Source organism: Rhodnius prolixus, unplaced genomic scaffold (genome assembly GCF_049639745.1).
Source record: "Rhodnius prolixus isolate KJV_2025 unplaced genomic scaffold, Rpr scaffold_6, whole genome shotgun sequence".
NCBI lineage: Eukaryota > Metazoa > Arthropoda > Insecta > Hemiptera > Reduviidae > Rhodnius > Rhodnius prolixus.
The window spans coordinates 35,970,055-35,989,083 of NW_027411634.1; the positions used below are offsets into that span (position 1 = coordinate 35,970,055).

Consider the following 19,029-nt stretch of genomic DNA (forward strand, 5'->3'; position numbering starts at 1 on the left):
TGTTCAGAGGCGTAAAATACTTTAGTGTAACTATACAACATAGATTAGGCGATAATAAAAGAACAGTATACCATGAAAAAGCAATATTTTTATAATAAAATACATAAAATAAATATATTTTTCAGTGTGTTTTACTTGGCATGTTATTTACTGCCTTTTATAAGTAATTAATTTCCAATTTTATTTTCTATAATTGATTAATTCATAAACGTAGCTAATAAATGGAACATTCATTTTTACTTTTGGCCTTCATACGCCTTGAATAACATTTAATTAAATAACTTATAAAAAGAAAGCTGGAAAGTAACTTCTTGTGGAGTAGCAGGTGCTGTCACCTGGAAGTCATTTTACAAACTAGAAATTGTTTTAACTTCATTACTTTAATTAATTTATTTTAGGTATTTAGACATTGTTTAATTAGTAAAAATTATAATTAGGTGGTATTATGTCGTTTCTAATTAATGGTAAAAGAATTAAGCTTAAATTGGTTGTATTTGCTGAAAAAAAAGCAATAAATGGATGTTGCTTCGATAGCGGACATTTTGTCATGGCGTCTATATAAGCAAGTTAAGTCCGCGGGTGTGGAGGGCGGGGCGAATATTTGCACCTTGTAGGTTAGCCTTCGTGCCATTGAACACCTGGCTCATCTTCACTTGCGCGTCATAACTGTGCTTAATACATTTCCATGCACACTTCAAGACAGATGGAGATAATACAGAATGGATTTATTTTTTTGCTGACGTATATGCTATATATGATAGCTTGGAACAGTTAGGAAAGTACATTCTCATGCTTTCTAGCGGCGAAAGCTTGAACTAATGCTTTACCACAGTTAAACTGATTTTTTTTTATGAAAAAATTATGCAATTTATTTTTTCCCATATTTAATTATTTATTCAAGATTGAAGTCCGACATATTGAAGATAGAAATAGACATATTTGGTGAGACGAGCGACAAAGCGACCTTCTCTCCTCTGTCACTGAGATGGTACTGAATAGAATAGAATTTTATTTGCTAGTGGTGCTGTGATGGTTTCGAACAGTTAGAAAAGTACATTCTCATGCTTTCTAGCGGCGAAAGTTTAAACTAATGTTGTACCGTAGTTCAGTTGATTGCCGCTAGAATGCATTGGCTTGGTATTTCTTCTTACTTTTCATACAAATATTATGCTTTTATTTTTTCCTATTTTTTATTTACAAATCTATGACCAAATGTCTAATGGTTATGTTTATAGAAATGGTATTAGATAAGTGTTATAAATTTTTTATTCTCTTTTACTAGTGTACAATTCTAATTGAATTATAATGAAATCATTTTGATAGATGTTTCTAAAATTGTACATATTATAGGAATAAAGCATTGTAAAATATTACTGAGGATAAATTGTTGTATCTTAATTCACCCTTACGTTTAAATTACAGCAATCGTAGCATTTTTCAAACAGTTTGAGTTTATTTCAACCTCAAAAATCCGTTTTGCAATCAGTTTACTAGAAAAAGGTATTAATTATATCAAAAAGATTTATTATTACTGAAAAAAGCTATAGTAATTAATGTAAAATTATTTTCTATAAAAATAAATAAAGAATGCTGAACTGAAACTAGTGTTGACGTCTACAGTTGAATATATTTTTTGTAATCCCAAATAATTTTATTATAAAAATGAAAATTAATTAGATTTCTAAGCATACACATGATTTAATTGACAATCTTGTTGATTGGTTTGAAAAAAAACAATATCACTCCTGTAATTTTTTAAGATTAGCTTTTTTTAATAAGTTTTATTTCAATAAATTCAAAAATGATAAGCCCAACTGAAAAAGTTGTATTTAATTGAAAATTAGTATACTATTTACTTGTTATTTATTTCTTGTGTTTGTGGTCGTGTTTCCACATTAACCAATATTTTTAATGAGGGCTGGAAAAACCAAAATGTTGGTATACTCAGCTGCAGTTGGCTTTTAATGCCTCAATTTACACTATTTTGGTGGAAAAACCAGCTCTATCTTTTTCAATATTCAATTGAGTTGAGGAATATCGCAGGCTCTTTCACTTCTCTCTTCCCCATGACTGCCTCAAGGTAAGAGTGACTCTCTTCCACAACTTTCTTCTTCGCAGCTTCAATAAGATAATGATAACTTGATCGATGCATACTGGCTTTTCCTTCCTAAAACAATAAAATGGTATGTGAATCTCACTCCGTTAAATGTTCTGCGCTTAGAGTAGTGCATTTCGTGGTGATAGCGTTTGTGTGAATAAATAAGAATTAATGTAGACAATATGGAGTCTCTCTACATCCAATATTTTTATTTTATTCCCACTAAAGAATTTTTAAATGCTTCGTAGCGCATTCTAGCTAAAATACTTTTGCGCTAAAGGGAAATCGTACATGTGCTGCTAATCTCTTTAGGAACTTGCACTATATCTGCTGCATCTAAAGAGGAGATGAGATAAGATTTCCAAGAATGCCTCAATATTTACCGTAGAAACTGTAGCGATCTGGAAGGAGGTAATTCTGCACAGTAATTCTTCTTAGTGATTGTAAAACTGCACACCAAGAAATAAAACGTCCGGGCGATTTGTTAGATCCCATATTTACAGAAATAGCAACTCTTTTGGTAAACACAATTGATAGGTTAGAGATGTCCTCATCCTCCCCGGTACCGCAATCACATTCAGAACTATCTAATAACTTGATTTTATGCAGGTGTGGATTCGTGACATTATGGTTGAACCTCAGTCGCATTATTTTGTGTAAAAATGCCTTTCTCCCTCCAGTGCTTCTACAAACCATGGCTTGTTGAGGATCCTAGGCTGTGAATCAGTAATATTTACTCTTATTTTCTTTATCCAGATGCTACAGCTTTCGCCATGCGTCAGAACAACGTTTTCTCAAAGCACTTTCGCGGACCGCTAATCTGAGCACTGGAGTATGTTCCCCTAACAAAATGGCTCTTTTTGCTAGCACGTCAACTTTCTCATTATCTACTATCCCAGCATGTCCATTCAGCCACACCAGATGCAACCTATCCATTCTCTTTTGCGTTTACCAAAATTTAAATTAATTTAAAATTTAATTTCTGAAATTATGGGATCTAACACAATCGTCCCGACATTTCATTTTTTGGTGTGCACTTTTAGAATCACTAAGAATAATTACTGTGCCGAATTATTGTGGCATTGCTGTGCCTTAGGTAACCTTATACTGGATATATGACACCAGATGGATATCTTGCAACCAGAGATTTTTGAAATATTTGGAAATCCTTGTATTTTACTAAGGAGCGATCCCATCTCCGCCTTTCTTCTCTATCAGTGGATTGGATCAACCTAAAGAAGAAAACACAAGTTTAATGATTTCTAACGATATCCTTGGAATACATAAGTTGATTAGGAAAATAGAGAAAGAGAGAGAAAAGAAAACTTTTTACCATTTTTGAGGAAGATAGTATATCGTATACAGCAGGAATGTAGTAGTTCTTTTCAAGTAAAATATGGCTATGAAGTCTGCAAATGTTATTTTGTCACCAAATATTCACATTATTTCCTAAAAATTAAGAGTTTGAATCTTTAACATGTAAAATATATTCAATTTCACTAATTAACTGTATCATAATTCGTTTTAAATGAAATGAATTTTGTCTTCAATCTATTAAACTTAAAAGAGAAATAGAAATACCTAATTTTAAACATATAAATTGAGCAGTTTCGTCTTAAGTTGTTACTTTCTTGAAAAAACATAATTGCTCTTTGACAGTACTTTAAATCTCTTGTAAAAACCTATTACTTTTAATCATTATTATTTTATTTATTTATTTATTAACTATTGCTTTTAAGTTTTCACCATAACTGAGCTACAAAGCTGATAGCATATAAACATTACAAAATATTAATCTGACACTAGTGCTGGGTTCTTTGAAATCCTGTAAAATAGCGAAATTTACTTAAAAAATTCATTTGGGTATAAAAAAAAAACATTTTTTAGACAATATAATGAAAATCTTCAGCATCTTAACATATAGCTAAATGACAATAATTATAATGATATTTTGAAGAAATGAATGTTATGTCAGAGAATATTCAAACACAAAAGTACAAAAGAGATTCAATAGTACATGTTTAAGCCCTACAATAATATTGATCTTACTCTTAATCCCTCGATAGTAAATTTACAAATATTGTTTGCTTTGATATCATCTTTGATAAGGCCACCTGTTTCGATGTAATTTCAAAATTTGTAACCACCAACCAATCATCCTGGAGAACACTTTTAATTTTAAATGAGATCGCCCTGTCTCAAGCCGAATTAGAGCATTCGGGGTATTTAAGGGCAAGTGTAACAGATATTTTAAGAATTTGGTTTGACCTTTCTCAATGATATCGGTATAACTAGGGCCCCAAATTTCCGACATATACAGAAGGGTTGATTCAGAAAGAGAATCGAATAAGAAATTTTTGGTTTTCCAACACTATCCGACTTACATTGTTTTAATATGCTCATAACAGCTGAATTTGCCCCGAAACATTTAGTTAAAAAAAATTAGCTGCTTTTCTAAATTTTCCAGAAGATGCAAATGGTACACCTAAGTAGGTACAACCAGTTTCCATCCTGATTTCGGTGCCTTCGTAGTAACTTTTTCTAATTGAATTTACAGAAACAGTTTTTTTAAAAGGAACTATAACAGTTTTTTGCGTGTTTAAAATTAAAGAATTTAATCGACAATATTTACTCAATATATCCAAATTTTTCTGCACATCTCTCTCTGGATAACATAAAATTACAAAATCATCAGCATATTTAAGTAGGACTAATTCAGTATCGTTATCCAGACATAGACCCGAAGCTCCATTTTAAATAAAAAAATCCGACCAAATCAGATACAAACAACAAAAACAAATAGGGCTGAGCACCTCCCCCTGAAGAACACCCTGGCGAACAGGTATGGGAATAGATAATTTATCATTATCAGAAATAACAACACTTACATTATCGTATAAACATTTGACGATTCTTATTATTTTACCACTAACTCCCATGTTATACGAGTATAGCTTATGCTACAATATATTGTGATCAATGGTATCGAACGCTCTTTTCATATCAACGAATATTCCGAAAACCGCGCGTCTCGGAAGTCTTAGATGAATATTAACTACGGAATTTAAAGTAAATATTCCGTCGCGACAGCCTCGTCCGCTCCTGAATCCCATCTGCTCCTCAGGAATCAGACCAGCGTTCTCAGCCCAATTACTCAGCCGGTTATTTACTATTGAAGTAAAAATTTTAACGATGCAGTTAAAAATTGAGATTCCTCTATAATTATCATATTAGGTTTTATCTCCTTCTTAAAAAACATTTTAAGTTTAATTTTGGACCATTCAGACGGTATGTTCTCACTATTCCAAACTCTGTTAAATAGACTTAAAATATAATGAATCCAACTATTAGGTAAAAATTTAAAGCGGTCATTTGGTATGTAATCCAGGCCCACAGCTTTATTACGTTTTGATTTTTTTATACTTGCTAACAATTCTTCTAAAGTAATGTTATAATCTAATTCTTGGTGGAAATAACTAAAAAAAGAACTATTATTCACAGAGAGAGGTATATTTTTAAGATAAAACTCTTCCCAGTCTTTTAAAGAAATAAGACATTTTACGGACTTTTTTAATTGGAATTTTTTAACAGTTTTCTAAAATTCTGTAGGATTTTTAGTTTCTCTCAAACTAGACTTCATATTATTAATATAATCTAATTTGGAATTTTTAACCATTAATTTGTATGTTTTTTTATGTTTCAAATATGAATCTACTAAATATTTTAAACTAAAATTACTTTTTTGATAGAATTTTAGCGCAAGAGATACTTGTTTTTTGTAATTGTAACATTCGGAGTTGAACCAAGGTTTGTTTACAGTAATAGGACCAGAGTACTTGTTTCTACTTACTAAAATATTAGAACTGATCATTGACAATGAAACACTATTCTTAAAGTTAACAAATAATTCATAAACTGATTCGCTATCAAAATAAATCCCCGGACAAAGCTCTAAATTCTTTTCAAAATTAATTAGATTACTTAAATCTCTATTTAGAAAAATATCTCTGGAGTTATCGCAAGTATTAATATTATCATCATTACTGCAGAAATTCACGTTTAAAGTTAAGACACAACTCCAATGTTCAGAAAATTCAGAACTATTATTGATTACAAAATATTTTAATAAAGGTAGAGAGCTAAAAGTGCACCAAACCTTGTTGACTAATAAATGTAAATTTACCTGGAAAGACGTTAGTTGAGCGGCCATTACACACAAACATACCTGAATTCTCCATGATTTCCACTAGCTTAAATCCCCTTTGTGAAACTTGGCTGTCTAAAGAATTTCTCAAACCTTGAAAGCTAGATTGCTCAAAAATATCATTGTCTAATATATTCATCTTGCCAATTCTCAAATTAAAGTCGCTACCCATGATAATATTATAACCTGAAAATACAGAAATTAAATCATGAAAATCAGAATTAAAATTGTTTAAAAGGTAATCAAAATCACAATCAGGTTTCCAATAAACAACACCAAACACAAAATTAATATTCTGAACAGCACTAATACACAACAACCACGATTTATTTATATGAATTTTCACTTGAGAAGCTAGACCCTTTCTTAGTAAAATCATCAGCCCTCCTGTAAAATGCTCTTTCTGTATTATGCTATTTCACAGCATTTGAGACATATACAGTATAATCATTTGGAAACAAAGGTAGGTTCACATTCTCAGAGTATAACCAAGTCTCAGACAGGCATATAATTTCACTTGAAAGCAAAAGTTCAATTTCGGATTTAGTCATATTGAAAAGCGTGCTGAATCCATTAACATTCCAGAAGTTCATATTAATTGTTTTCCTTTTTCCATTTATGGTGTACTTACTGCCGGTATTTGGTTTTTTGACAAGAAACTTCCAATAGAACCATGCTTCACTGCTTTTCGTTTCTTTCTTGGCCTAGTCGATGTACCTGAGGTTGAACTATCATTTTCTTCCATTAAAGGTTGTTCTTCTAATGACAACACAGTATCTTCCGCTTCCTGAACAAAAGTTTCATAATCTGTATCAGATTTTATGCTTAATAACTTTACTTTAATAACTTTACTAAAGTAACTTTACTTTAATAACGTTACTTTGGTACCATCATCTTTTCGCACAAATATATTTCCATTTCTGCACCATATACATTTAAAAAGATCTCATTTTTGAAAGTCTTTACCTTTTTTAAAAAGCAGATATGATTCTCTTCCTAAATCATCAGTAATGAAAATTCTTCTGTTGTTATCTTCACACTCCTGAGCAAACATCCCAACAATCAATGAATTCATTTTCGAAAAATAAGCCTTAAAAAAGTTTTCTTCAATTCATTACTTACAAATTTAACACAATAGGTGGAGAGTTTTTAGAAGATCCGTTTTTCACTCTGTTACAGTAGTCGATTCATAGCCAATAAAATCAGCGATAATTTTAATAGTGGTAAACAAATTTTAACCCGTTATGAGAGGCACATTAAAAATTCTAACTTTATTCAAATTAATTGCGGCTTCGTTATTTATTATTTTGGAATTCAGATAAGAGATATGCTGCGCTAAGTGTTTTCTTTTTTTATTATTTTTAGTTCTTTCTTAAAGTTTACTTTTAGTCATTATGTGATCATTAGTGTATTCCTTAGGAAACGTTCAGTGTAAAACACTCCAAAAGATTCTATGGTTTAATTTCTTCTTTTTTTCATAGAACTAGTAAGGATATTAATAATTTATTCCCATTTTCAAAAAAGATTTTGAATTCTAAACCTATAAATGAGTGTGGAGATAACAGAGTTATGTGTTGAATAATAAAGTGATTCTGTTTGAATCGATCTACATTTAAGATGTTTTTTGATACTTGGAGAGGCTAACAACTGTTGGCATACCGCACACACAACGAATCTCGATTACAGAAGCAAGTATTAATTTAGTTCGGCTCTCTTCTCTTAAACTTGAGTTCTGTTTCTTGATACGGATATGAATAAATTTCCCCACATGTTTGCGATAATTAAACCATTCAGCAGCATTATTGCATCTTCATCACTACCGGTAATAATTTTAACTGGTCGGGCTCCAGTTGGATTAATATTTTTTCCTAGCCTGATAGCTTTCTTGAAAAATCATACTTGCCCTTTCACAGGTTCTTGAAAACTCTCTTAAAAGCCACAAGAATCACTCACGTTAATGTAAAAAGGAATTAAATTTGAAATTTTTGCTTCATCTGTCATATTCTGCTGGGTATTTAAAAGAAATTCTTCATGATCATGTATTATAAAAAATTGTTGACGTACCTTTCGTTGATGAATTTCATTTGTGTTTTCGAGAAACTCTGTTCATTTATTGGGTCTTTGCGATTAAAATGTTAGTGGCCTTGCGATTTTCTCTCTTCTTAGGAGAATAGATAATCAAGAAAATGACTAAGGGAGTGTTACCACTGAAAAACTTCTCCTCGGTTAGTGGTGTCATATTTTAATTGTTACTAATAGAGTATTTAGCCCTGGTGTAAATTAACAAAAAAATAAAAATAAATTTACTGTGATTTGTGTTAATGAGGTTACCTTAGTTTGGAGCTCAACTCTCTGTTTCTTGAGAAAATCGAAACCTTTAACATTCTTTCACTTTCTCAAACTCCCTTATTACGTCCTTCAAGTACTAAAACACTTCACCAGGTTTTTTTTAAAGATCAGAACCACTGTCACATCTGAAACAAAAAAAAAAGAAGACCCAGTTGTTTACTGTGGTCTTTAATTCAGACGTAGACATAACCATGCATTTTATTTAAATCCTCAGCTTGCAAGTAAAATCTGAGTATTCATCGAAAAATTTTCGGTCATTAACATTTCAAACGTAAATGCAAGACCAAAAAGTACCATCTTAATTATTAAAATAATATAAAATATTATATACACTATACCCAACTTCTGATATAACCTCTACTATAACCTTTGGAAGAGAAACACATTAAAAAGAAATCTAAAACACACCTTAGTATATAAATCTACTTTTAATCATAATGTGATAATTTAGGAATTCTTAAGAAAAAGTTCAGAGAAAAAGACAACAAAGCATTCCACAGTTTCACTTTTACCATAGAACTTGCCCGATGGCACTTCATGTATTTATTTATTTTACATGCTTGTAATAAAGATTATTTACCATAGAACTAGTAAGGATTTTAATAACTTATTTTCTTTTTCTAAGAACATTTTAAAAGCTAAACCTGTAAATGAGTGTGGAGATATGAGAGATGTTTACACTAATTTCCCAGTTCCTCAAAGTGGACCATAACCTTGGAAAATTGAACCTAAAGCCGCATCGTTTCAAATAAAAAAAAACATGGAACCATTAGTTATTTATATAGCGCATAACTTTTTTCAATGATTTCATTTGTTCTTATTTTCAAAATTAAAAGAAAAACAAACAAATTGAAGAATTACCTTGTGTCTTGCAGCTTCTAATTAAACTTATGGTAAAACTCTGTGCTTTATCATACTCTTTTAAATTCATTCTAAATATTATAAATCCAATTAATTTTTAAAGAAAATTATGACCTGAAATAGAAACTTTGTAAATAAATAATTAAAAAAATGATAATCAGGGGGAAGCTGCCTTTCAAACTTTTAGTCTATTAATTGTTTTAAACTCACAACCTGTTGTTAAATAACAAATACGTCAAGAATATACAAAATATTTTATTATTATATGTGTAAAACATTTAAATAAAATTAACAATAACGGAAAAATGAATGTAAACAAAGAGAGCTCCTACGCTGGTTTGTATCCTGATACAAAACTTGATATTTTGACCATGTTATAAGTTTTTACAATTTACAGAGCACTCCAGTGGCGACCTTTGGCAACATAAATGAAAATACAAGATATTATTTGTTTAGGTCATCATTTTATTATTTAATGTTTTTTTAATTTTGATTTTTGATATACGATAATATCCAAGCGACATAATTCTAGTGTGATTTATGAGGTGCATATTTTGCTTTGAATGCTACAGAAATGAAGATTTATGCTAATGGTAATCTTTCTTTGAAAAAAAGTTCCATTTATTTATTATTAAAATTATATTATTATTTTACATTTGCCAGATAAACTTGTAGATATAAAGTCTAAGAGAGACAAAAACCACTGCTCCTAAAGGATCTGTGGTTTTTAACACAAACTTCTCTTTAGTATTAAATTTTTATGAGAGTATTTCTGTTGTTGCCAGAAACCCTAGTTATTTTCTGGTTCCATTATATCATTCATTTGTAAATTTTGAGAGGGTTTCAATTCTCTGTTGTTAACCTTAGAAGAAAACAGAATCAGTACATAAATACAATAAAGTTTTCTAAATACAGTTCATGGTGAAGATAGTTAACATATGAATCATATTGGAATGGCTTATAGTGGTAAGAAATTGCTTTTTTCTTAATAAGACAATAATGTAAGAATTTTAATTAATAGCTGCCGATAGTTTTATAGGTATGGGTCCAGATTATACTTCATTAATTAAAAGAGCAAAAAAAATGAAATTGTTATATAAATTAGATAAAGGTGAAAAGATGTGCACGCCACAACTTATGATTAAGGTTATGTTTATGCTGGAGTATAATCAAATAGGGTATGTACTTAAAATATATATAAATAATAAGAATATCCTAAGAAGATTAACTGTTGAGTATCGTATATCAAAAAATTCATTGATCAGTTAATTGAAGTGCTTCGTTATCTTCAAGTTATCGTTATTATAAGGGTTGCACTTGCCTCTCATAAGAATAAGTAACATACAATTGGTACAAATTGTACGGAACAAAATTAGAGCAGACTGTCTGGTGAAACTGATCATCTGGAGAAGTACAGAAGGAAATATTAACTGCTCTGATGTTTCTAAAATATAATTGGATCTTACTAATGAACGTTCAAAATAAATATTACAGGTGTTTATTCCTTAAGAGCATTACAAGATTTTACCAAGGAAATTCTTGCTTCTATACTTCACACACAATCATGAATGAAGATGAAATGAAGAATAATATGTTCATCGCTTCTTATAATTACAATAAAACAGACAGGAATTAAGAGACCGTCGCAGCTATAAAGTTAGCTCTGCAGTAAAATCATTATAAACCAACGAATAGTAATCAAGGTAAGGAAATATTAATGTTTACCAACGGTTTTCTTAGTGAAATAGGCAGAATGTTTTTAATATTTTGTTAGTTAGTTTCTAAATTTAAAGGAATCAACATGATTATTCGACGATAGTTTATGATTATGACACCCAAACATCTTGCGGATATCATGTATGGGATTTGAGTAATTTTCAAATAACTAATAGTTAAATTGTTCATATATCTAGTGCTTAAATCAATCGTGGCTGATTGGAGATCCAGCATATAACTTTCGAAACATTTTTTTATCTTGTAGCACACTTTCTTTTCGAAAGCATTAGTAACTACAGGGCGCAGTTCCTATAGTGAGAATAGAAAGTTAGTTTTTGTAATGTAAGAATGTTATTGATATATTTTAGTTGATACAACGTTTTTAAAATTTTATTAGAATGGTCACTAACCTGATTATTGCACGATTTAACAAGCCAGTCATCGATGACTGTCTATGTATGTGCCCTCATAAATTGGTTAAATAAGTAAGAAAATAGCAGTGCAATATCAATTAATTTATGGAGAAAGAATACTTGCGTGTCAACAGCCTCCTCTCGGTGAATTTCTTTTCAATTCCACTTTGGAAGGAGCTGTTAGCTTTATTTAAATTGATTGATAGATTTTACAATAGTGTTTAGATTTCAAAATGACACCTGTGCCATTGCCTGTACAGAATGCAAAGTTGACTTTGGGAAAATTCAGGATGTTATCAAATTGAGTGGTCCTTCTAGTCCCAGAAGATTCATGACGCCTCTTTTGGTTGTTCCTTGGTAACCATCTCTTCTACTAATATGATTTTGTTGTCTTCTAACTTAAATCTAAACCCATTTTTCTCAAACTGAGAACAGTTTTTTTTTTTTATTCTAGATATTTATATTAAAATTTGTGCTCAATTGCATTTGTTGACTATTCTATAGTTCTTAAATTATGATAGTATTTTTACCTTAGCTAGAAGAATCCTTAATAAAATTAATTTTTTCTTGTTAGTTTCTGATTCCATTGTATCATCAGAACTTTTCACATAGTTTTCAGTTGTCTATGGTTAACATTAGAAGATAACGGAAACACCGTCAAAAAATCCTGATGAAGGCCACCAAAGGACGTATAAATGTGTAATAATTAAAGAAAATAGTCACTTATTATGTGTGAATCCTTACTTTCTTAATTATTCTGATTTCAGAGGAGTTCTTCTTTCACTATTGATTAATAGATTAGTTGATTGCAAACATTCTTTATAAGAGTGAGATACATTTGTTGCACACTTTGCTGAAAATCTATAGCAATAGAGAAGAACTAATGGGAAAACGTTTCTTAAAATAAGGTTGGTTTTATTTTTATTATTTCTGGCAATGTCGTGCGAAATGCGCTATTCTCATTGGGTTTTTGCTTAAAACAATCTTCCTTTCAGTGGTAATTCTTTTAAACGTTCTTCGTTTCCGGGTTTGTGAGTAGAATGCTTTTCCAGTGAAAATTAAAAAAAATTAAATTTTACGAAGAACTTACTATTTGTAACAACAGATCATATTGGACGATTTTTAGTCGTAAGAATTTTTTGTTTTTGTTTAATTATTGTGCAAGACTATGCAATTTTTAATTTTGTAATTTTAATAGAGATCTAAGAATAATTTTGCAGATATAGTTCATTGGTTAAAAAGAGCAACTAAAATAGTGTTTGATTTATTTTAGCAGATGCAACGTTTTTTTAATATTCTTGAAGCTTATGCAATAAGAATTGGTTGATAAAATAGCGTAAATTAATCAGTTAAATTAATTTAAAGAAGGAAACGCCAACCTCAACTAATACTAAAGGTGGCTATTTTTTATGCAAGAGTGTATTCAGTTAGTGTATGCAGTTAAAAATATTTCATTACTTAATGTTCTATAAAGTTTAACTGATGAGAATCGTAAATAAAAAAATTCATTGATCAGTTATTTGAAGTGTTTCATTTTCAAAATGTTTTCATGATTATTCACTTTTCTGGTGGTTCTAAAATCTAATGGGACTCTACTACTGAACATATTAAGTAAATATTGTAAGTATTTATTGCAGAATGGCATTACTAGAAGTTACCATTGAAATACTTGTTCTATACTTCACACACAGCCAACCAAGAAAGATGTCGTGAAGGGTAACATGTTCATCTCTTCTTGAATTCAAAATAAAATATATGGAGGAATTAAGAGATCTTTGCAATATTATATTCAGCTCTGAAATTAAATCATTATGCATCCACGAGCAGTATAAGAGGTAAGGAAATATTAATGTTGCGAGCAACTGTTTTTTAGTTTAATAGGCATATAATTTTATATATTTTAGTTGGTGCAATGTTTTTGAAATTTTGATAGGAAGGCCATTAACATGGTTATACCGGAATGAGTAGTGATTGTGAAGCTCAAACGTTTTGAGGATTTTATGTATGGAACGAGGATCTGATCTGCAGTAATTTTTCTGAATGTAAATATTGAACGTAATGTTATTTCCGTTGGCTTACCCACCAAATGAGTACAAATCCAAAATAATTTTTTTTTACTTTTCTTCTAATTCAAACAGGAGGTTATGTAAATGGATTATAAATGATGTGATAAAACATATTCCTGAGTAACCCCTGTATGTTGGTAGTCTTTTTTCAAATTTGAAACATATTTACCAAGGCTTGTGAATAACCCATCTTATGTAGATAACAGAATGCACAGAATAATACTTTTTATGATTGATGACCAATTATTTCAGAAAGGAGGTATTCAGGACGGGAACAATATGTAGCAGTTGAAGTGGCTAATATATTGGCATTTAAAGTCTGAAGAAGAAACATGAGTACTCTCAGAGATTTTGCGTCAATCGTTAGTTGGTGATATGATAACTTTGGCACGTTAAGACCTGAAGAGGACGCAAGAAGGACTGGCGAAAAAAAAATCCTTAGGATATTACAAAAATATAAGCATTCTGCTGCCGAATCTATAACGTCTTTTTTGGTTGTAGTTTGGAGGTAATGGCCTCATTTTCTATTCTGGTAACATAGTCTACAAATAGTAATGTAATCCACATATTCTCAAACTGAGAAGCATTTATTTATTTGTTTGTTATTCTATTGAATTGTTAGTAATATTCTTCTTCATTGAGCGCCCTGATGGTTGTTCGTGTTGAATTCCTGAAAAACATGTGTCCTAAGTTTTCGGTTCTACTCACATAACTAATTTTACGAATGGAAATCAGATCAGTAGTTCATTGATAAAAATAATTCAGTTTTACAATTGTTTAATAATTCTCTAGGACTTAAATTATAAATTTTTCGACCATAGCTGGATAAATTCATAAACTATAACAATTTTGTTTCCGTTAGTATCATTCATCAAGAACTTTTGAATGTGTTTCTGTTGTAGATAACATCAGAAGTTAGCAGAATCGTTTTCACAAGCTGCTAATAAAAGGGCACGAAAAAAATCTCTGCTTATTTTATGTGATTCTTTACTTTTCAAAATTATTTTTATTTCAGATTATTTATCATATTATTTTCACTGTTGATCTGCGGATAGGATAATAGTGAACCAACATTACTCCAGTGTCGTCCTCAGTTGCATATTTTGCATGGAATGCTACAGAACTGGTGGAAGAATTATATTAATTGAAAAACATATTATTATTTGTGCAAAAGGCTAATGGTATGCAGCATTCCTCACTTATTCGTTATTTTGTTTTGTTGGTTACATAGACGTGTTTATGGAGTAGATGTAAAAGCCTAATCTACATTTAATATTTCATGTTTATTGATCATTTTGTGTGTATGCGCCTTGATCAACTTTAATTGGTTAAACAAACGAGGAAAACGGCAGAGCAATATTAATTAATTTATGGAGAAAATATTTCTGCATGTCGATTGGCGCAAAGAATGACAATAGTTGTGCAAGATTATATTCATTAGCAGTAAAGAAATATTTTACACAACTGAAATCTAACCCAATATTCTGAAACTGGGAAGTATTTATTTATTTTTTATTCTGTTTAAACGTGAGTATTATTTTTCTTGGTGGAGTGCCTTTAGTGTGGTTCCTATTCAACTGCAGTTAAATATGCGTTCAGGTTTTCGTTTCTACTTGCGTACCATTCTTTTCAATGTAAATGAAACTTTTACATTAGAATTTATGCTTATAAATAATTGTCTAATTACAATTGTTTATTAATTCGTTATGTATTAAATTATGATAGTATTTTTGCTGTTGCCGGAAAAATCTTCAAAGAGAAATCAGTTATTTTTTTTATTAGTTTCAGGTTCCATTCATTCCATTCATCGGGTAATTTCCCAAAAGTTTCATAAATCTGGCCTATTCGATAGTGATAATTTCGTATTAGTAATAATTACTATTAAAAGTAAAAGAAAATATGTAATCAGTTTTATTAACTTACTGTACGTTACAGATATTCCAAGTCAAGATGATGATGGATGATGCTGTACATGCAGCTATTGTATACAGAACGAAGGATTTGATAAAGTTTACCAATTTAAATTGCTTGAAAAGCTTTGAGTTTGTCAAGAAGCCAATGATTACTTTTGCGACATTCAATTAGTTCCAATGAGTGAGTAAGTAAAACACAAACAAGAAAAATAGCAGAGCAAATAACAATAAATAAATTTGTGGATACAAGGTATCTAGGCGTCAAGAAGTGTATAGAATGGTCATAGCTGTAGAAGGGTATAATCAATCCGGGCATTTTGAAAAAAAAAAAAAAAAAAAAATTAAATCATTAAAGGTTAACTAATGAGAATCGTGCAATAAATTTCTAATGAGTAAAACTAAATGATTTTAATGGAAATTGAAATAATTTAAGAGAAATTGTTTAGATTACGAAATGAGACTTGCGTTTTTCATTGACGGAGGAGAATGCAAAGAGAACTTCTTGGAAAATTCTAAGATATTACAAAATTAGGAGGATTCTTCTACGGTCCTAGTAGATTTGTGATGAGTGTTTTGGATGCTGTTTCTTGGTAATGACCTCTTCTTCTAATCTGGTAATATATTCTTCCTACTGAAATCTAAATCAGTTATCTCGAAATAAGAAGCATTAATTTTATTTTATATTCCAGAAATTTATGCTTATAAATAAATCTCTTGATTACTAATTGTTTAGGCCTAAAATTAAGAGAGTATTTTTGCCGTAGCCGAAAAAATCGTTAAAAATATGATTTATTTTATTGTAAGTTTCTGATTCCATTGTATCATCAAAACGTTTCAAGTAGAATTCAGTTGTCTGAGATTAACAATAGAAGATAATGCAATCGCCTACAGAAAATCCTGATGAAGGCCATCAATGGACATAGGAAAGAGCATTAATTAAAAAAAAAGAAAAAGACACTTATTTGTTTGTGAATCCTTACGTTCTTAATTATTCTCATTTTCGAGGAGTTCTTCCATTTGATGATGGCAAACAAACACAAGGGAAGAATTGTTTTCATGAGATTACTTTTCTTGAAATAAGGCTTGAAATAAAATAATAGTTTTGGTTTTCGACCGTTGTTAATTGATGATTTTGAGGAATACTGAAGTGTGGTCAATAAATTCACTAACAAATTTCTTTCTAAATACCACCGTTTGAGTAAATATATTACCTTCTTTATGGTATTGTATAATTTGTGGAGTTTAATGTTAAGCTACATGATCATAACATTAAACTCCACAAAATTTACAATACCCTGAAGAAGGTAATATATTTACCGAAACGTTGGTATGAATAAAGAAGTTTGTGAATTTATTGTCCGCACCTCAATATTCCCAAAAAAATCAATATTAATAATTATTTGTGCCAATGGAATGTAGTACCTTTTGTATTCCACTCTTTTTTGAGAATGGAGATGTAGGTGGAGTGGGTATAAGAATTAAATTCCCAGCACTTAATGGATCTTTGGATTTTAACAAACTTCCTTTTACTCTGGATTAAAGTGTTTTTGCTAATGAAAATAAATGTAAATTAAATTCTTGCGAAAAACATACTTTTTGTTAGTTGATGGAAACAATAACTCATAGTGGAATGATCTGTAATGGTAAGATTTTTTTTAAATTATTTTTTAAGACCATGTTATTATTAATTCTGATTAAAATCTATCGATAATTTTGTAGGTATGGATTCTGATTATCGTTTATTGGTTAAAAGAGCAAGAAAAACGACATAGTAATATAAATTATTTTATGGAAGGAAACGCCAGCTTCAACTAATGTTTAAAGAGGGTTATCTTTATGCAAGAGTATATTAAAAAAGAGTATGTATTGTAGTTAAACAATATTTCAATGCTCAATATTCCTTTTAACATTCTATGAAGTTTACTTGTTGAGAATAGTACATCACAAAATCTATTAATCAATAATTGAAGAGCTTCTTAATCTCTTACTAGTAAAACGTCAATGATTAGTTTTAGACCCTTTGTAACTTCCCGTAGTTGGTACGACAAGTATTGGACCACACAGGGGCTGCATATAAGAGTACTGGACGGATGTAGAGATAATAAATTAGTTTTTTCTTAATAAAATCTATGTTAGAGTTGCGGTTTAGGAGAGAACAATTTCTGGCACAAATTCAAGATCTATTAGTTGAAAAAGAACTTAAACTTCATATAATACCCGAAGAATTGGAAATTTTAAGGGAAGATTTTCCAGAAGAAAGTAAAATCATTAGTAACCACACAGTTGAAGAAGTTAAAAACCTTGGAGCGAACTTACCTGAGGATAGATAGCTAAATGTTTAGGCACTAAACCTGCTGAAAAGGTATTTCAATGTAAATATCTTATTACTTTCTATACTACGAGTACTATATACTCGTATATTCATTTTGTAAAGATAATTTGTATGTATGTAATTGCAAAAATAAATAAATAAATGTAATTGTATATAAATGTAATTATTGTTTTGAGGTCCTAAATTCATATTTTCAGTCAGAACACTTAACCTGAAACACCCATACTATATTCATTTTGTAAAGATAATTTGTATGTATGTAATTGTAAAATAAATAAATGTAATTGTATATAAAGGAAAATTTTTCATTTCTTTCTGAACTTTTCTAAGTGATTCATAGAATATTTTAATAAATTTAAAAAGAGAGTTCTCTTGTTCAGAGGCGTAAAATACTTTAGTGTAACTATACAACATAGATTAGGCGATATTAAAAGAACAGTATACCATGAAAAAGCAATATTTTTATAATAAAATACATAAAATAAATATATTTTTCAGTGTGTTTTACTTGGCATGTTATTTACTGCCTTTTATAAGTAATTAATTTCCAATTTTATTTTCTATAATTGATTAATTCATAAACGTAGCTAATAAATGGAACATTCATTTTTACTTTTGGCCTTCATACGCCTTGAATAACATTTAATTAAATAACTTATAAAAAGAAAGCTGGAAAGTAACTTCTTGTGGAGTAGCAGGTGCTGTCACCTGGAAGTCATTTTACAAACTAGAATTTGTTTTAACTTCATTACTTTAATTAATTTATTTTAGGTATTTAGACATTTTTTAATTAGTAAAAATTATAATTAGGTGGTATTATGTCGTTTCTAATTAATGGTAAAAGAATTAAGCTTAAATTGGTTGTATTTGCTGAAAAAAAAGCAATAAATGGATGTTGCTTCGATAGCGGACATTTTGTCATGGCGTCTATATAAGCAAGTTAAGGCCGCGGGCGTGGAGGGTGGGGTGAATAAGTTTGCGGCTATTTAGCCACACCCTTCTTAAACGTTGGCTGATACTAACACATTCACCATGACACTTAAGAGAGATGGCAGGCGTATTTGGTGAGACGGACGA

General features: G+C 30.0%; 1 long non-coding RNA gene across 6 annotated transcripts; it reads left to right on the top strand.

Moving 5' to 3' along the window:
- The first annotated feature begins 9,959 nt into the window (after positions 1-9,959).
- On the top strand, positions 9,960-18,464 carry LOC141460054 (uncharacterized). Of its 6 annotated transcripts, none has more exons than XR_012461693.1 (10): positions 9,960-10,105; positions 10,298-10,478; positions 10,544-10,690; positions 11,007-11,215; positions 11,902-12,549; positions 13,279-13,476; positions 13,575-13,683; positions 13,960-14,215; positions 14,723-15,801; positions 16,067-18,462. It is a non-coding gene; the product is annotated as an uncharacterized lncRNA (long non-coding RNA). The 6 variants fall into 6 exon arrangements; XR_012461695.1 differs by having other exon boundaries at positions 9,962-10,105; positions 14,723-16,234; positions 17,340-18,463; XR_012461692.1 differs by having other exon boundaries at positions 9,962-10,105; positions 14,723-16,234; positions 17,068-18,461.
- Positions 18,465-19,029: the final 565 nt, after the last annotated feature.